The sequence below is a fragment of the Hyla sarda genome, unplaced genomic scaffold (assembly GCF_029499605.1).
Source record: "Hyla sarda isolate aHylSar1 unplaced genomic scaffold, aHylSar1.hap1 scaffold_2277, whole genome shotgun sequence".
In the NCBI taxonomy this organism is placed as follows: domain Eukaryota; kingdom Metazoa; phylum Chordata; class Amphibia; order Anura; family Hylidae; genus Hyla; species Hyla sarda.
The window spans coordinates 1-18,141 of NW_026608955.1; the positions used below are offsets into that span (position 1 = coordinate 1).

The 18,141-nt window shown below is 46.4% G+C and overlaps 8 non-coding genes and 1 pseudogene across 8 annotated transcripts; all 9 read left to right on the forward strand.

Moving 5' to 3' along the window:
* The first annotated feature begins 459 nt into the window (after positions 1 to 459).
* LOC130321562 (U2 spliceosomal RNA) lies at positions 460 to 650 on the forward strand. Its single transcript, XR_008867265.1, has one exon. It is a non-coding gene; the product is annotated as a U2 spliceosomal RNA (small nuclear RNA).
* A 2,095-nt stretch (positions 651 to 2,745) lies between these two features.
* On the forward strand, positions 2,746 to 2,936 carry LOC130321568 (U2 spliceosomal RNA). Its single transcript, XR_008867267.1, has one exon. It is a non-coding gene; the product is annotated as a U2 spliceosomal RNA (small nuclear RNA).
* A 2,082-nt stretch (positions 2,937 to 5,018) lies between these two features.
* Positions 5,019 to 5,209, forward strand: LOC130321569 (U2 spliceosomal RNA). The gene has a single exon (XR_008867268.1). It is a non-coding gene; the product is annotated as a U2 spliceosomal RNA (small nuclear RNA).
* Positions 5,210 to 7,290: 2,081 nt separating this feature from the next.
* LOC130321571 (U2 spliceosomal RNA) lies at positions 7,291 to 7,481 on the forward strand. The gene has a single exon (XR_008867269.1). It is a non-coding gene; the product is annotated as a U2 spliceosomal RNA (small nuclear RNA).
* A 2,085-nt stretch (positions 7,482 to 9,566) lies between these two features.
* Positions 9,567 to 9,757, forward strand: LOC130321551 (U2 spliceosomal RNA). The gene has a single exon (XR_008867256.1). It is a non-coding gene; the product is annotated as a U2 spliceosomal RNA (small nuclear RNA).
* A 2,088-nt stretch (positions 9,758 to 11,845) lies between these two features.
* LOC130321552 (U2 spliceosomal RNA) lies at positions 11,846 to 12,036 on the forward strand. Its single transcript, XR_008867257.1, has one exon. It is a non-coding gene; the product is annotated as a U2 spliceosomal RNA (small nuclear RNA).
* Positions 12,037 to 14,120: 2,084 nt separating this feature from the next.
* Positions 14,121 to 14,280, forward strand: LOC130321563 (U2 spliceosomal RNA; annotated as a pseudogene).
* Positions 14,281 to 14,974: 694 nt separating this feature from the next.
* On the forward strand, positions 14,975 to 15,168 carry LOC130321560 (U2 spliceosomal RNA). The gene has a single exon (XR_008867263.1). It is a non-coding gene; the product is annotated as a U2 spliceosomal RNA (small nuclear RNA).
* Positions 15,169 to 17,252: 2,084 nt separating this feature from the next.
* Positions 17,253 to 17,443, forward strand: LOC130321553 (U2 spliceosomal RNA). Its single transcript, XR_008867258.1, has one exon. It is a non-coding gene; the product is annotated as a U2 spliceosomal RNA (small nuclear RNA).
* Positions 17,444 to 18,141: the final 698 nt, after the last annotated feature.

An 18,141-nucleotide genomic window follows, 5' to 3' on the forward strand; every position in this document is an offset into this window, starting at 1 on the left:
CGCCATAGGTTGTCAAATAACCCGGATTTAACCCACACAGGTAAGTCCAATGGGGTGCAGGCATGTCCTCTATGCTTACAGCTTCCCGTGGGTGTTGGTTTGATACCGTTTGGGGACAGCCAAGGAGGCATCTGCAGGCAACAAAGGTAGGTGTGTGCTTGTGTGTGTGTTTCCTATGCAGATCCTAAGCCCAGTGTCACATGCAAGTAGGAGGAGTAAGAAGGGTTCCTGGCAAATCCGGGTTATGGATTGCATTTAAAAAGGCCCCGTGGGAGTGCAATGGGCCCCTGTCTTGCTGCTTAGCAATAATGGTATGGGTTTAGGTTCTGCTGTGTGTACTGGTGGTTGACTGCCCCCCAGCCCAGAGTGTGCATGGAAAATTGTCTGGCAGCCTCCCTGACAGCAAGCAGTGATAGTGCCCATGAAGGGGACCTTGTTGGGCCCGCCCCTTTCACGGTTATCGCTTCTCGGCCTTTTGGCTAAGATCAAGTGTAGTATCTGTTCTTATCAGTTTAATATCTGATACGTCCCCTATCTGGGGACCATATATTAAATGGATTTTTGAGAACGGGGGCCGATTTCGAAGCTTGCTTCCGTCGCCCTATGCATTGACCCGATATGGCAGTATCTTCGGGTACAGTGCACCACCCCCTTACAGGGTTAAAAAGAAAGATTCCTACTTTCATTGCTACCTGCTTGCTGGCTAGCCAGCTAGCCAGCCCTGTGGGCCTTGCTGCTGCAGCCAAAAAACAAAAGGTGGTGCTGCTGCTGCTGCTTCTGCTGCTTCTGCTTGTGTCTGGCCGCTGTTGGAGCGTCCAGGCACAGGACTTCTGCTGCTGCTGACTAAATGGCCTCCTTAATTGGATCATTTGAGTAGCCAGCACACCTGTGCAGGTAGGGCATGACATGATAGGCAGCTGCCTTGATAGCGGGTGGGTGCTGAATGTTCCTAATTGACAAAATAAGATTAATGCTTATGAAGAAATATAAAATCTCATCCCTTCCCCAATATCGCGCCACACCCCTACCCCTTAATTCCCTGGTTGAACTTGATGGACATATGTCTTTTTTCGACCGTACTAACTATGTAACTATGTAACATAACATGGGGGGGGGGGTCTCCTGGCTGTTCACACAGGTGTGTCATTGCTGTACATTGACCATGCATTGCTTCTGTGGTATTGCAAAGGCAAAGACAAATGCTTCCAGCCATCCATTGCACTAATGGATTGGTCATCAGCTGGCTGTCTATGTCCCGCATCAATATAGACCAAAGTACAGAGGGTTAGGCTATGCTATTGTGCACCTACCTGATGCATCAGAAGGTGCGAGGCCCTTGCTAAATTCTGTGCACAGACTTTGAGATCTATACTTTAGACTGTATCTAAACCTGCTCCAACATGGACTGACATTCTGGCCTACTTTCAGCCGATGCGACTTGTCTGTCGCTGAACAGTCGCTTTTTATGTATTCAGCACCTATGTATAATGTTGTAAAAATGCTCTAGAAGCTAAAGTCGCAGAAATGTCACACATATTTGGCCTGCAACTTTCTGTGCGACAAATTCAGACAGGAAAAATCAGTATAAATCCTTAGAAAATTATCCCCCAGTGTCTCCATCTGCTGGCGGTATTGAATAAGCATTGCTGCACTGATGGGGTATGCATTAGACGAAAAAAAAGAAGAAAAAGAAGAATAATACGCCCAGAAAAGAGGCGAAAAGGAGAAAAACGTAAAAAAACGTGAAAAAAAAGTAAGAGGAAGAGAAGGGAAAAAAAGGTGGAAATGGGTTTAAAAGTGATTTCGGCGGAGAATATATATATATATATATATATATATATATATATATATATATATATATATATATATATACGCGCACACACACACATATATATAAACGTATTCTCCGTTGAGATATTGCAGCCGCTGCTGTGTCCAGGCCCAGGAGCCTTAGCACTGTGCTGTGATGTCGCTCAATACCACTGACATCACTAGGTGTAAACAACATCTCTCCTTTGCTGTGTATGTGACTATGGAGCTGTTTGGTGATGTCGTCTATTATGGCCTTCATAGAAGCAACAGGAGATTGTTGCATCCATCTAGAACCCTCAGAACTACAGTGCTATGATGTCACTGACTTCCACAGGCCTTGCAGAGTGTAAACAACAACAACCCAGCTTTGTTGTGTATGTAACCATAGGGATTTGTGATGTCACCTAGAACCTTCACAGCAGCGACAGCTTTATGAGGAGCATCAGCACTGCTCTGCCTGAGCAGAACCATCACCGCCATAGGTTGTCAAATAACCCGGATTTAACCCACACAGGTAAGTCCAATGGGGTGCAGGCATGTCCTCTATGCTTACAGCTTCCCGTGGGTGTTGGTTTGATACCGTTTGGGGACAGCCAAGGAGGCATCTGCAGGCAACAAAGGTAGGTGTGTGCTTGTGTGTGTGTTTCCTATGCAGATCCTAAGCCCAGTGTCACATGCAAGTAGGAGGAGTAAGAAGGGTTCCTGGCAAATCCGGGTTATGGATTGCATTTAAAAAGGCCCCGTGGGAGTGCAATGGGCCCCTGTCTTGCTGCTTAGCAATAATGGTATGGGTTTAGGTTCTGCTGTGTGTACTGGTGGTTGACTGCCCCCCAGCCCAGAGTGTGCATGGAAAATTGTCTGGCAGCCTCCCTGACAGCAAGCAGTGATAGTGCCCATGAAGGGGACCTTGTTGGGCCCGCCCCTTTCACGGTTATCGCTTCTCGGCCTTTTGGCTAAGATCAAGTGTAGTATCTGTTCTTATCAGTTTAATATCTGATACGTCCCCTATCTGGGGACCATATATTAAATGGATTTTTGAGAACGGGGGCCGATTTCGAAGCTTGCTTCCGTCGCCCTATGCATTGACCCGATATGGCAGTATCTTCGGGTACAGTGCACCACCCCCTTACAGGGTTAAAAAGAAAGATTCCTACTTTCATTGCTACCTGCTTGCTGGCTAGCCAGCTAGCCAGCCCTGTGGGCCTTGCTGCTGCAGCCAAAAAACAAAAGGTGGTGCTGCTGCTGCTGCTTCTGCTGCTTCTGCTTGTGTCTGGCCGCTGTTGGAGCGTCCAGGCACAGGACTTCTGCTGCTGCTGACTAAATGGCCTCCTTAATTGGATCATTTGAGTAGCCAGCACACCTGTGCAGGTAGGGCATGACATGATAGGCAGCTGCCTTGATAGCGGGTGGGTGCTGAATGTTCCTAATTGACAAAATAAGATTAATGCTTATGAAGAAATATAAAATCTCATCCCTTCCCCAATATCGCGCCACACCCCTACCCCTTAATTCCCTGGTTGAACTTGATGGACATATGTCTTTTTTCGACCGTACTAACTATGTAACTATGTAACATAACATGGGGGGGGGGGTCTCCTGGCTGTTCACACAGGTGTGTCATTGCTGTACATTGACCATGCATTGCTTCTGTGGTATTGCAAAGGCAAAGACAAATGCTTCCAGCCATCCATTGCACTAATGGATTGGTCATCAGCTGGCTGTCTATGTCCCGCATCAATATAGACCAAAGTACAGAGGGTTAGGCTATGCTATTGTGCACCTACCTGATGCATCAGAAGGTGCGAGGCCCTTGCTAAATTCTGTGCACAGACTTTGAGATCTATACTTTAGACTGTATCTAAACCTGCTCCAACATGGACTGACATTCTGGCCTACTTTCAGCCGATGCGACTTGTCTGTCGCTGAACAGTCGCTTTTTATGTATTCAGCACCTATGTATAATGTTGTAAAAATGCTCTAGAAGCTAAAGTCGCAGAAATGTCACACATATTTGGCCTGCAACTTTCTGTGCGACAAATTCAGACAGGAAAAATCAGTATAAATCCTTAGAAAATTATCCCCCAGTGTCTCCATCTGCTGGCGGTATTGAATAAGCATTGCTGCACTGATGGGGTATGCATTAGACGAAAAAAAAGAAGAAAAAGAAGAATAATACGCCCAGAAAAGAGGCGAAAAGGAGAAAAACGTAAAAAAACGTGAAAAAAAAGTAAGAGGAAGAGAAGGGAAAAAAAGGTGGAAATGGGTTTAAAAGTGATTTCGGCGGAGAAATATATATATATATATATATATATATATATATATATATATATACGCGCACACACACACACATATATATAAACGTATTCTCCGTTGAGATATTGCAGCCGCTGCTGTGTCCAGGCCCAGGAGCCTTAGCACTGTGCTGTGATGTCACTCAATACCACTGACATCACTAGGTGTAAACAACATCTCTCCTTTGCTGTGTATGTGACTATGGAGCTGTTTGGTGATGTCGTCTATTATGGCCTTCATAGAAGCAACAGGAGATTGTTGCATCCATCTAGAACCCTCAGAACTACAGTGCTATGATGTCACTGACTTCCACAGGCCTTGCAGAGTGTAAACAACAACAACCCAGCTTTGTTGTGTATGTAACCATAGGGATTTGTGATGTCACCTAGAACCTTCACAGCAGCGACAGCTTTATGAGGAGCATCAGCACTGCTCTGCCTGAGCAGAACCATCACCGCCATAGGTTTTCAAATAACCCGGATTTAACCCACACAGGTAAGTCCAATGGGGTGCAGGCATGTCCTCTATGCTTACAGCTTCCCGTGGGTGTTGGTTTGATACCGTTTGGGGACAGCCAAGGAGGCATCTGCAGGCAACAAAGGTAGGTGTGTGCTTGTGTGTGTGTTTCCTATGCAGATCCTAAGCCCAGTGTCACATGCAAGTAGGAGGAGTAAGAAGGGTTCCTGGCAAATCCGGGTTATGGATTGCATTTAAAAAGGCCCCGTGGGAGTGCAATGGGCCCCTGTCTTGCTGCTTAGCAATAATGGTATGGGTTTAGGTTCTGCTGTGTGTACTGGTGGTTGACTGCCCCCCAGCCCAGAGTGTGCATGGAAAATTGTCTGGCAGCCTCCCTGACAGCAAGCAGTGATAGTGCCCATGAAGGGGACCTTGTTGGGCCCGCCCCTTTCACGGTTATCGCTTCTCGGCCTTTTGGCTAAGATCAAGTGTAGTATCTGTTCTTATCAGTTTAATATCTGATACGTCCCCTATCTGGGGACCATATATTAAATGGATTTTTGAGAACGGGGGCCGATTTCGAAGCTTGCTTCCGTCGCCCTATGCATTGACCCGATATGGCAGTATCTTCGGGTACAGTGCACCACCCCCTTACAGGGTTAAAAAGAAAGATTCCTACTTTCATTGCTACCTGCTTGCTGGCTAGCCAGCTAGCCAGCCCTGTGGGCCTTGCTGCTGCAGCCAAAAAACAAAAGGTGGTGCTGCTGCTGCTGCTTCTGCTGCTTCTGCTTGTGTCTGGCCGCTGTTGGAGCGTCCAGGCACAGGACTTCTGCTGCTGCTGACTAAATGGCCTCCTTAATTGGATCATTTGAGTAGCCAGCACACCTGTGCAGGTAGGGCATGACATGATAGGCAGCTGCCTTGATAGCGGGTGGGTGCTGAATGTTCCTAATTGACAAAATAAGATTAATGCTTATGAAGAAATATAAAATCTCATCCCTTCCCCAATATCGCGCCACACCCCTACCCCTTAATTCCCTGGTTGAACTTGATGGACATATGTCTTTTTTCGACCGTACTAACTATGTAACTATGTAACATAACATGGGGGGGGGGGGTCTCCTGGCTGTTCACACAGGTGTGTCATTGCTGTACATTGACCATGCATTGCTTCTGTGGTATTGCAAAGGCAAAGACAAATGCTTCCAGCCATCCATTGCACTAATGGATTGGTCATCAGCTGGCTGTCTATGTCCCGCATCAATATAGACCAAAGTACAGAGGGTTAGGCTATGCTATTGTGCACCTACCTGATGCATCAGAAGGTGCGAGGCCCTTGCTAAATTCTGTGCACAGACTTTGAGATCTATACTTTAGACTGTATCTAAACCTGCTCCAACATGGACTGACATTCTGGCCTACTTTCAGCCGATGCGACTTGTCTGTCGCTGAACAGTCGCTTTTTATGTATTCAGCACCTATGTATAATGTTGTAAAAATGCTCTAGAAGCTAAAGTCGCAGAAATGTCACACATATTTGGCCTGCAACTTTCTGTGCGACAAATTCAGACAGGAAAAATCAGTATAAATCCTTAGAAAATTATCCCCCAGTGTCTCCATCTGCTGGCGGTATTGAATAAGCATTGCTGCACTGATGGGGTATGCATTAGACGAAAAAAAAGAAGAAAAAGAAGAATAATACGCCCAGAAAAGAGGCGAAAAGGAGAAAAACGTAAAAAAACGTGAAAAAAAAGTAAGAGGAAGAGAAGGGAAAAAAAGGTGGAAATGGGTTTAAAAGTGATTTCGGCGGAGAAATATATATATATATATATATATATATATATATATATATATATACGCGCACACACACACATATATATAAACGTATTCTCCGTTGAGATATTGCAGCCGCTGCTGTGTCCAGGCCCAGGAGCCTTAGCACTGTGCTGTGATGTCACTCAATACCACTGACATCACTAGGTGTAAACAACATCTCTCCTTTGCTGTGTATGTGACTATGGAGCTGTTTGGTGATGTCGTCTATTATGGCCTTCATAGAAGCAACAGGAGATTGTTGCATCCATCTAGAACCCTCAGAACTACAGTGCTATGATGTCACTGACTTCCACAGGCCTTGCAGAGTGTAAACAACAACAACCCAGCTTTGTTGTGTATGTAACCATAGGGATTTGTGATGTCACCTAGAACCTTCACAGCAGCGACAGCTTTATGAGGAGCATCAGCACTGCTCTGCCTGAGCAGAACCATCACCGCCATAGGTTGTCAAATAACCCGGATTTAACCCACACAGGTAAGTCCAATGGGGTGCAGGCATGTCCTCTATGCTTACAGCTTCCCGTGGGTGTTGGTTTGATACCGTTTGGGGACAGCCAAGGAGGCATCTGCAGGCAACAAAGGTAGGTGTGTGCTTGTGTGTGTGTTTCCTATGCAGATCCTAAGCCCAGTGTCACATGCAAGTAGGAGGAGTAAGAAGGGTTCCTGGCAAATCCGGGTTATGGATTGCATTTAAAAAGGCCCCGTGGGAGTGCAATGGGCCCCTGTCTTGCTGCTTAGCAATAATGGTATGGGTTTAGGTTCTGCTGTGTGTACTGGTGGTTGACTGCCCCCCAGCCCAGAGTGTGCATGGAAAATTGTCTGGCAGCCTCCCTGACAGCAAGCAGTGATAGTGCCCATGAAGGGGACCTTGTTGGGCCCGCCCCTTTCACGGTTATCGCTTCTCGGCCTTTTGGCTAAGATCAAGTGTAGTATCTGTTCTTATCAGTTTAATATCTGATACGTCCCCTATCTGGGGACCATATATTAAATGGATTTTTGAGAACGGGGGCCGATTTCGAAGCTTGCTTCCGTCGCCCTATGCATTGACCCGATATGGCAGTATCTTCGGGTACAGTGCACCACCCCCTTACAGGGTTAAAAAGAAAGATTCCTACTTTCATTGCTACCTGCTTGCTGGCTAGCCAGCTAGCCAGCCCTGTGGGCCTTGCTGCTGCAGCCAAAAAACAAAAGGTGGTGCTGCTGCTGCTGCTTCTGCTGCTTCTGCTTGTGTCTGGCCACTGTTGGAGCGTCCAGGCACAGGACTTCTGCTGCTGCTGACTAAATGGCCTCCTTAATTGGATCATTTGAGTAGCCAGCACACCTGTGCAGGTAGGGCATGACATGATAGGCAGCTGCCTTGATAGCGGGTGGGTGCTGAATGTTCCTAATTGACAAAATAAGATTAATGCTTATGAAGAAATATAAAATCTCATCCCTTCCCCAATATCGCGCCACACCCCTACCCCTTAATTCCCTGGTTGAACTTGATGGACATATGTCTTTTTTCGACCGTACTAACTATGTAACTATGTAACATAACATGGGGGGGGGGGGTCTCCTGGCTGTTCACACAGGTGTGTCATTGCTGTACATTGACCATGCATTGCTTCTGTGGTATTGCAAAGGCAAAGACAAATGCTTCCAGCCATCCATTGCACTAATGGATTGGTCATCAGCTGGCTGTCTATGTCCCGCATCAATATAGACCAAAGTACAGAGGGTTAGGCTATGCTATTGTGCACCTACCTGATGCATCAGAAGGTGCGAGGCCCTTGCTAAATTCTGTGCACAGACTTTGAGATCTATACTTTAGACTGTATCTAAACCTGCTCCAACATGGACTGACATTCTGGCCTACTTTCAGCCGATGCGACTTGTCTGTCGCTGAACAGTCGCTTTTTATGTATTCAGCACCTATGTATAATGTTGTAAAAATGCTCTAGAAGCTAAAGTCGCAGAAATGTCACACATATTTGGCCTGCAACTTTCTGTGCGACAAATTCAGACAGGAAAAATCAGTATAAATCCTTAGAAAATTATCCCCCAGTGTCTCCATCTGCTGGCGGTATTGAATAAGCATTGCTGCACTGATGGGGTATGCATTAGACGAAAAAAAAGAAGAAAAAGAAGAATAATACGCCCAGAAAAGAGGCGAAAAGGAGAAAAACGTAAAAAAACGTGAAAAAAAAGTAAGAGGAAGAGAAGGGAAAAAAAGGTGGAAATGGGTTTAAAAGTGATTTCGGCGGAGAAATATATATATATATATATATATATATATATATATATATATATATATACGCGCACACACACACATATATATAAACGTATTCTCCGTTGAGATATTGCAGCCGCTGCTGTGTCCAGGCCCAGGAGCCTTAGCACTGTGCTGTGATGTCACTCAATACCACTGACATCACTAGGTGTAAACAACATCTCTCCTTTGCTGTGTATGTGACTATGGAGCTGTTTGGTGATGTCGTCTATTATGGCCTTCATAGAAGCAACAGGAGATTGTTGCATCCATCTAGAACCCTCAGAACTACAGTGCTATGATGTCACTCACTTCCACAGGCCTTGCAGAGTGTAAACAACAACAACCCAGCTTTGTTGTGTATGTAACCATAGGGATTTGTGATGTCACCTAGAACCTTCACAGCAGCGACAGCTTTATGAGGAGCATCAGCACTGCCCTGCCTGAGCAGAACCATCACCGCCATAGGTTGTCAAATAACCCGGATTTAACCCACACAGGTAAGTCCAATGGGGTGCAGGCATGTCCTCTATGCTTACAGCTTCCCGTGGGTGTTGGTTTGATACCGTTTGGGGACAGCCAAGGAGGCATCTGCAGGCAACAAAGGTAGGTGTGTGCTTGTGTGTGTGTTTCCTATGCAGATCCTAAGCCCAGTGTCACATGCAAGTAGGAGGAGTAAGAAGGGTTCCTGGCAAATCCGGGTTATGGATTGCATTTAAAAAGGCCCCGTGGGAGTGCAATGGGCCCCTGTCTTGCTGCTTAGCAATAATGGTATGGGTTTAGGTTCTGCTGTGTGTACTGGTGGTTGACTGCCCCCCAGCCCAGAGTGTGCATGGAAAATTGTCTGGCAGCCTCCCTGACAGCAAGCAGTGATAGTGCCCATGAAGGGGACCTTGTTGGGCCCGCCCCTTTCACGGTTATCGCTTCTCGGCCTTTTGGCTAAGATCAAGTGTAGTATCTGTTCTTATCAGTTTAATATCTGATACGTCCCCTATCTGGGGACCATATATTAAATGGATTTTTGAGAACGGGGGCCGATTTCGAAGCTTGCTTCCGTCGCCCTATGCATTGACCCGATATGGCAGTATCTTCGGGTACAGTGCACCACCCCCTTACAGGGTTAAAAAGAAAGATTCCTACTTTCATTGCTACCTGCTTGCTGGCTAGCCAGCTAGCCAGCCCTGTGGGCCTTGCTGCTGCAGCCAAAAAACAAAAGGTGGTGCTGCTGCTGCTGCTTCTGCTGCTTCTGCTTGTGTCTGGCCGCTGTTGGAGCGTCCAGGCACAGGACTTCTGCTGCTGCTGACTAAATGGCCTCCTTAATTGGATCATTTGAGTAGCCAGCACACCTGTGCAGGTAGGGCATGACATGATAGGCAGCTGCCTTGATAGCGGGTGGGTGCTGAATGTTCCTAATTGACAAAATAAGATTAATGCTTATGAAGAAATATAAAATCTCATCCCTTCCCCAATATCGCGCCACACCCCTACCCCTTAATTCCCTGGTTGAACTTGATGGACATATGTCTTTTTTCGACCGTACTAACTATGTAACTATGTAACATAACATGGGGGGGGGGGTCTCCTGGCTGTTCACACAGGTGTGTCATTGCTGTACATTGACCATGCATTGCTTCTGTGGTATTGCAAAGGCAAAGACAAATGCTTCCAGCCATCCATTGCACTAATGGATTGGTCATCAGCTGGCTGTCTATGTCCCGCATCAATATAGACCAAAGTACAGAGGGTTAGGCTATGCTATTGTGCACCTACCTGATGCATCAGAAGGTGCGAGGCCCTTGCTAAATTCTGTGCACAGACTTTGAGATCTATACTTTAGACTGTATCTAAACCTGCTCCAACATGGACTGACATTCTGGCCTACTTTCAGCCGATGCGACTTGTCTGTCGCTGAACAGTCGCTTTTTATGTATTCAGCACCTATGTATAATGTTGTAAAAATGCTCTAGAAGCTAAAGTCGCAGAAATGTCACACATATTTGGCCTGCAACTTTCTGTGCGACAAATTCAGACAGGAAAAATCAGTATAAATCCTTAGAAAATTATCCCCCAGTGTCTCCATCTGCTGGTGGTATTGAATAAGCATTGCTGCACTGATGGGGTATGCATTAGACGAAAAAAAAGAAGAAAAAGAAGAATAATACGCCCAGAAAAGAGGCGAAAAGGAGAAAAACGTAAAAAAACGTGAAAAAAAAGTAAGAGGAAGAGAAGGGAAAAAAAGGTGGAAATGGGTTTAAAAGTGATTTCGGCGGAGAAATATATATATATATATATATATATATATATATATATATATATATATATATACGCGCACACACACACATATATATAAACGTATTCTCCGTTGAGATATTGCAGCCGCTGCTGTGTCCAGGCCCAGGAGCCTTAGCACTGTGCTGTGATGTCACTCAATACCACTGACATCACTAGGTGTAAACAACATCTCTCCTTTGCTGTGTATGTGACTATGGAGCTGTTTGGTGATGTCGTCTATTATGGCCTTCATAGAAGCAACAGGAGATTGTTGCATCCATCTAGAACCCTCAGAACTACAGTGCTATGATGTCACTGACTTCCACAGGCCTTGCAGAGTGTAAACAACAACAACCCAGCTTTGTTGTGTATGTAACCATAGGGATTTGTGATGTCACCTAGAACCTTCACAGCAGCGACAGCTTTATGAGGAGCATCAGCACTGCTCTGCCTGAGCAGAACCATCACCGCCATAGGTTGTCAAATAACCCGGATTTAACCCACACAGGTAAGTCCAATGGGGTGCAGGCATGTCCTCTATGCTTACAGCTTCCCGTGGGTGTTGGTTTGATACCGTTTGGGGACAGCCAAGGAGGCATCTGCAGGCAACAAAGGTAGGTGTGTGCTTGTGTGTGTGTTTCCTATGCAGATCCTAAGCCCAGTGTCACATGCAAGTAGGAGGAGTAAGAAGGGTTCCTGGCAAATCCGGGTTATGGATTGCATTTAAAAAGGCCCCGTGGGAGTGCAATGGGCCCCTGTCTTGCTGCTTAGCAATAATGGTATGGGTTTAGGTTCTGCTGTGTGTACTGGTGGTTGACTGCCCCCCAGCCCAGAGTGTGCATGGAAAATTGTCTGGCAGCCTCCCTGACAGCAAGCAGTGATAGTGCCCATGAAGGGGACCTTGTTGGGCCCGCCCCTTTCACGGTTATCGCTTCTCGGCCTTTTGGCTAAGATCAAGTGTAGTATCTGTTCTTATCAGTTTAATATCTGATACGTCCCCTATCTGGGGACCATATATTAAATGGATTTTTGAGAACGGGGGCCGATTTCGAAGCTTGCTTCCGTCGCCCTATGCATTGACCCGATATGGCAGTATCTTCGGGTACAGTGCACCACCCCCTTACAGGGTTAAAAAGAAAGATTCCTACTTTCATTGCTACCTGCTTGCTGGCTAGCCAGCTAGCCAGCCCTGTGGGCCTTGCTGCTGCAGCCAAAAAACAAAAGGTGGTGCTGCTGCTGCTGCTTCTGCTGCTTCTGCTTGTGTCTGGCCGCTGTTGGAGCGTCCAGGCACAGGACTTCTGCTGCTGCTGACTAAATGGCCTCCTTAATTGGATCATTTGAGTAGCCAGCACACCTGTGCAGGTAGGGCATGACATGATAGGCAGCTGCCTTGATAGCGGGTGGGTGCTGAATGTTCCTAATTGACAAAATAAGATTAATGCTTATGAAGAAATATAAAATCTCATCCCTTCCCCAATATCGCCCCACACCCCTACCCCTTAATTCCCTGGTTGAACTTGATGGACATATGTCTTTTTTCGACCGTACTAACTATGTAACTATGTAACATAACATGGGGGGGGGGGTCTCCTGGCTGTTCACACAGGTGTGTCATTGCTGTACATTGACCATGCATTGCTTCTGTGGTATTGCAAAGGCAAAGACAAATGCTTCCAGCCATCCATTGCACTAATGGATTGGTCATCAGCTGGCTGTCTATGTCCCGCATCAATATAGACCAAAGTACAGAGGGTTAGGCTATGCTATTGTGCACCTACCTGATGCATCAGAAGGTGCGAGGCCCTTGCTAAATTCTGTGCACAGACTTTGAGATCTATACTTTAGACTGTATCTAAACCTGCTCCAACATGGACTGACATTCTGGCCTACTTTCAGCCGATGCGACTTGTCTGTCGCTGAACAGTCGCTTTTTATGTATTCAGCACCTATGTATAATGTTGTAAAAATGCTCTAGAAGCTAAAGTCGCAGAAATGTCACACATATTTGGCCTGCAACTTTCTGTGCGACAAATTCAGACAGGAAAAATCAGTATAAATCCTTAGAAAATTATCCCCCAGTGTCTCCATCTGCTGGCGGTATTGAATAAGCATTGCTGCACTGATGGGGTATGCATTAGACGAAAAAAAAGAAGAAAAAGAAGAATAATACGCCCAGAAAAGAGGCGAAAAGGAGAAAAACGTAAAAAAACGTGAAAAAAAAGTAAGAGGAAGAGAAGGGAAAAAAAGGTGGAAATGGGTTTAAAAGTGATTTCGGCGGAGAAATATATATATATATATATATATATATATATATATATATATATATATACGCGCACACACACACATATATATAAACGTATTCTCCGTTGAGATATTGCAGCCGCTGCTGTGTCCAGGCCCAGGAGCCTTAGCACTGTGCTGTGATGTCACTCAATACCACTGACATCACTAGGTGTAAACAACATCTCTCCTTTGCTGTGTATGTGACTATGGAGCTGTTTGGTGATGTCGTCTATTATGGCCTTCATAGAAGCAACAGGAGATTGTTGCATCCATCTAGAACCCTCAGAACTACAGTGCTATGATGTCACTGACTTCCACAGGCCTTGCAGAGTGTAAACAACAACAACCCAGCTTTGTTGTGTATGTAACCATAGGGATTTGTGATGTCACCTAGAACCTTCACAGCAGCGACAGCTTTATGAGGAGCATCAGCACTGCTCTGCCTGAGCAGAACCATCACCGCCATAGGTTGTCAAATAACCCGGATTTAACCCACACAGGTAAGTCCAATGGGGTGCAGGCATGTCCTCTATGCTTACAGCTTCCCGTGGGTGTTGGTTTGATACCGTTTGGGGACAGCCAAGGAGGCATCTGCAGGCAACAAAGGTAGGTGTGTGCTTGTGTGTGTGTTTCCTATGCAGATCCTAAGCCCAGTGTCACATGCAAGTAGGAGGAGTAAGAAGGGTTCCTGGCAAATCCGGGTTATGGATTGCATTTAAAAAGGCCCCGTGGGAGTGCAATGGGCCCCTGTCTTGCTGCTTAGCAATAATGGTATGGGTTTAGGTTCTGCTGTGTGTACTGGTGGTTGACTGCCCCCCAGCCCAGAGTGTGCATGGAAAATTGTCTGGCAGCCTCCCTGACAGCAAGCAGTGATAGTGCCCATGAAGGGGACCTTGTTGGGCCCGCCCCTTTCACGGTTATCGCTTCTCGGCCTTTTGGCTAAGATCAAGTGTAGTATCTGTTCTTATCAGTTTTCATGCTGGTGGGGATGGGTGCTGCATGGAGGATGCAGGTGTACCAGGGCTTTCCGGGGCTGGTTCTGAGGAATCAGCTCGACGGCTGCCCCGATGTGACCTGTTCCCTTCGGGTCTCGCCATGAGGCTGAGAGGGTCTAGAGCCGAGGTACTTTTGTGCCTCGGGGAGTGGTGACCCCGAGGTGCCGAAACTCACTGGGAGAATAGACTCACTGAGTTGAAGCACGGGCACCATAATCTCTTCACCTTGTGGCACTCACCTCTTGATTCCCGGCCTTCTGGCTAGGATCAGAGAAATTTTTATAGATCCGGCCGGATGTCCGGGCAGTATATCTGCACACATTCACTTATTTATTTATTTTTTGTCTCACTGTGTCACTTTTTGCGTGTTGTGTGTTCACAGGATTTGTCAGGATGCGGTAGCCCTTCTGGGTGTCCCTCCTGGCGGTCTAGGGGAGGTGTGTGTGGCCATTAGGTTCCGCACCTCCCTGCAAACACCCCGGGTACTCCTGCTTTGGCAGGGTACCTACCGTAATCGGCTCTGCGGGCAGATACCTTGGCTAACGCCAAGGGGGATGCCGGGAGCATTTGTGGTCCCCTAGTAGCTTCGGCGAAAAGGGACATCGAACCTGGAACCTCGCAGGTACCTTTTGGTCCGGAGGCGAAGGGTAAGGTTTGTTGGGGGGCCTCTCTCCTATCGGAGAAGGGCTTGCGATAGACCGCATCCTTTGTGCACGTTTTTTTTAGTGTAACACGTTTGCACTTTTTCTTGCACTTTGGGTGAATCGAAAGCACGTTCCTAGGCTTTAGATAAAAAAAAAAAAAAAAAAAAAAAAAAAATCTGTTCTTATCAGTTTAATATCTGATACGTCCCCTATCTGGGGACCATATATTAAATGGATTTTTGAGAACGGGGGCCGATTTCGAAGCTTGCTTCCGTCGCCCTATGCATTGACCCGATATGGCAGTATCTTCGGGTACAGTGCACCACCCCCTTACAGGGTTAAAAAGAAAGATTCCTACTTTCATTGCTACCTGCTTGCTGGCTAGCCAGCTAACCAGCCCTGTGGGCCTTGCTGCTGCAGCCAAAAAACAAAAGGTGGTGCTGCTGCTGCTGCTTCTGCTGCTTCTGCTTGTGTCTGGCCGCTGTTGGAGCGTCCAGGCACAGGACTTCTGCTGCTGCTGACTAAATGGCCTCCTTAATTGGATCATTTGAGTAGCCAGCACACCTGTGCAGGTAGGGCATGACATGATAGGCAGCTGCCTTGATAGCGGGTGGGTGCTGAATGTTCCTAATTGACAAAATAAGATTAATGCTTATGAAGAAATATAAAATCTCATCCCTTCCCCAATATCGCGCCACACCCCTACCCCTTAATTCCCTGGTTGAACTTGATGGACATATGTCTTTTTTCGACCGTACTAACTATGTAACTATGTAACATAACATGGGGGGGGGGGGGGGTCTCCTGGCTGTTCACACAGGTGTGTCATTGCTGTACATTGACCATGCATTGCTTCTGTGGTATTGCAAAGGCAAAGACAAATGCTTCCAGCCATCCATTGCACTAATGGATTGGTCATCAGCTGGCTGTCTATGTCCCGCATCAATATAGACCAAAGTACAGAGGGTTAGGCTATGCTATTGTGCACCTACCTGATGCATCAGAAGGTGTGAGGCCCTTGCTAAATTCTGTGCACAGACTTTGAGATCTATACTTTAGACTGTATCTAAACCTGCTCCAACATGGACTGACATTCTGGCCTACTTTCAGCCGATGCGACTTGTCTGTCGCTGAACAGTCGCTTTTTATGTATTCAGCACCTATGTATAATGTTGTAAAAATGCTCTAGAAGCTAAAGTCGCAGAAATGTCACACATATTTGGCCTGCAACTTTCTGTGCGACAAATTCAGACAGGAAAAATCAGTATAAATCCTTAGAAAATTATCCCCCAGTGTCTCCATCTGCTGGCGGTATTGAATAAGCATTGCTGCACTGATGGGGTATGCATTAGACGAAAAAAAAGAAGAAAAAGAAGAATAATACGCCCAGAAAAGAGGCGAAAAGGAGAAAAACGTAAAAAAACGTGAAAAAAAAGTAAGAGGAAGAGAAGGGAAAAAAAGGTGGAAATGGGTTTAAAAGTGATTTCGGCGGAGAAATATATATATATATATATATATATATATATATATATATACCTACGCGCACACACACACATATATATAAACGTATTCTCCGTTGAGATATTGCAGCCGCTGCTGTGTCCAGGCCCAGGAGCCTTAGCACTGTGCTGTGATGTCACTCAATACCACTGACATCACTAGGTGTAAACAACATCTCTCCTTTGCTGTGTATGTGACTATGGAGCTGTTTGGTGATGTCGTCTATTATGGCCTTCATAGAAGCAACAGGAGATTGTTGCATCCATCTAGAACCCTCAGAACTACAGTGCTATGATGTCACTGACTTCCACAGGCCTTGCAGAGTGTAAACAACAACAACCCAGCTTTGTTGTGTATGTAACCATAGGGATTTGTGATGTCACCTAGAACCTTCACAGCAGCGACAGCTTTATGAGGAGCATCAGCACTGCTCTGCCTGAGCAGAACCATCACCGCCATAGGTTGTCAAATAACCCGGATTTAACCCACACAGGTAAGTCCAATGGGGTGCAGGCATGTCCTCTATGCTTACAGCTTCCCGTGGGTGTTGGTTTGATACCGTTTGGGGACAGCCAAGGAGGCATCTGCAGGCAACAAAGGTAGGTGTGTGCTTGTGTGTGTGTTTCCTATGCAGATCCTAAGCCCAGTGTCACATGCAAGTAGGAGGAGTAAGAAGGGTTCCTGGCAAATCCGGGTTATGGATTGCATTTAAAAAGGCCCCGTGGGAGTGCAATGGGCCCCTGTCTTGCTGCTTAGCAATAATGGTATGGGTTTAGGTTCTGCTGTGTGTACTGGTGGTTGACTGCCCCCCAGCCCAGAGTGTGCATGGAAAATTGTCTGGCAGCCTCCCTGACAGCAAGCAGTGATAGTGCCCATGAAGGGGACCTTGTTGGGCCCGCCCCTTTCACGGTTATCGCTTCTCGGCCTTTTGGCTAAGATCAAGTGTAGTATCTGTTCTTATCAGTTTAATATCTGATACGTCCCCTATCTGGGGACCATATATTAAATGGATTTTTGAGAACGGGGGCCGATTTCGAAGCTTGCTTCCGTCGCCCTATGCATTGACCCGATATGGCAGTATCTTCGGGTACAGTGCACCACCCCCTTACAGGGTTAAAAAGAAAGATTCCTACTTTCATTGCTACCTGCTTGCTGGCTAGCCAGCTAGCCAGCCCTGTGGGCCTTGCTGCTGCAGCCAAAAAACAAAAGGTGGTGCTGCTGCTGCTGCTTCTGCTGCTTCTGCTTGTGTCTGGCCGCTGTTGGAGCGTCCAGGCACAGGACTTCTGCTGCTGCTGACTAAATGGCCTCCTTAATTGGATCATTTGAGTAGCCAGCACACCTGTGCAGGTAGGGCATGACATGATAGGCAGCTGCCTTGATAGCGGGTGGGTGCTGAATGTTCCTAATTGACAAAATAAGATTAATGCTTATGAAGAAATATAAAATCTCATCCCTTCCCCAATATCGCGCCACACCCCTACCCCTTAATTCCCTGGTTGAACTTGATGGACATATGTCTTTTTTCGACCGTACTAACTATGTAACTATGTAACATAACATGGGGGGGGGGGGGTCTCCTGGCTGTTCACACAGGTGTGTCATTGCTGTACATTGACCATGCATTGCTTCTGTGGTATTGCAAAGGCAAAGACAAATGCTTCCAGCCATCCATTGCACTAATGGATTGGTCATCAGCTGGCTGTCTATGTCCCGCATCAATATAGACCAAAGTACAGAGGGTTAGGCTATGCTATTGTGCACCTACCTGATGCATCAGAAGGTGCGAGGCCCTTGCTAAATT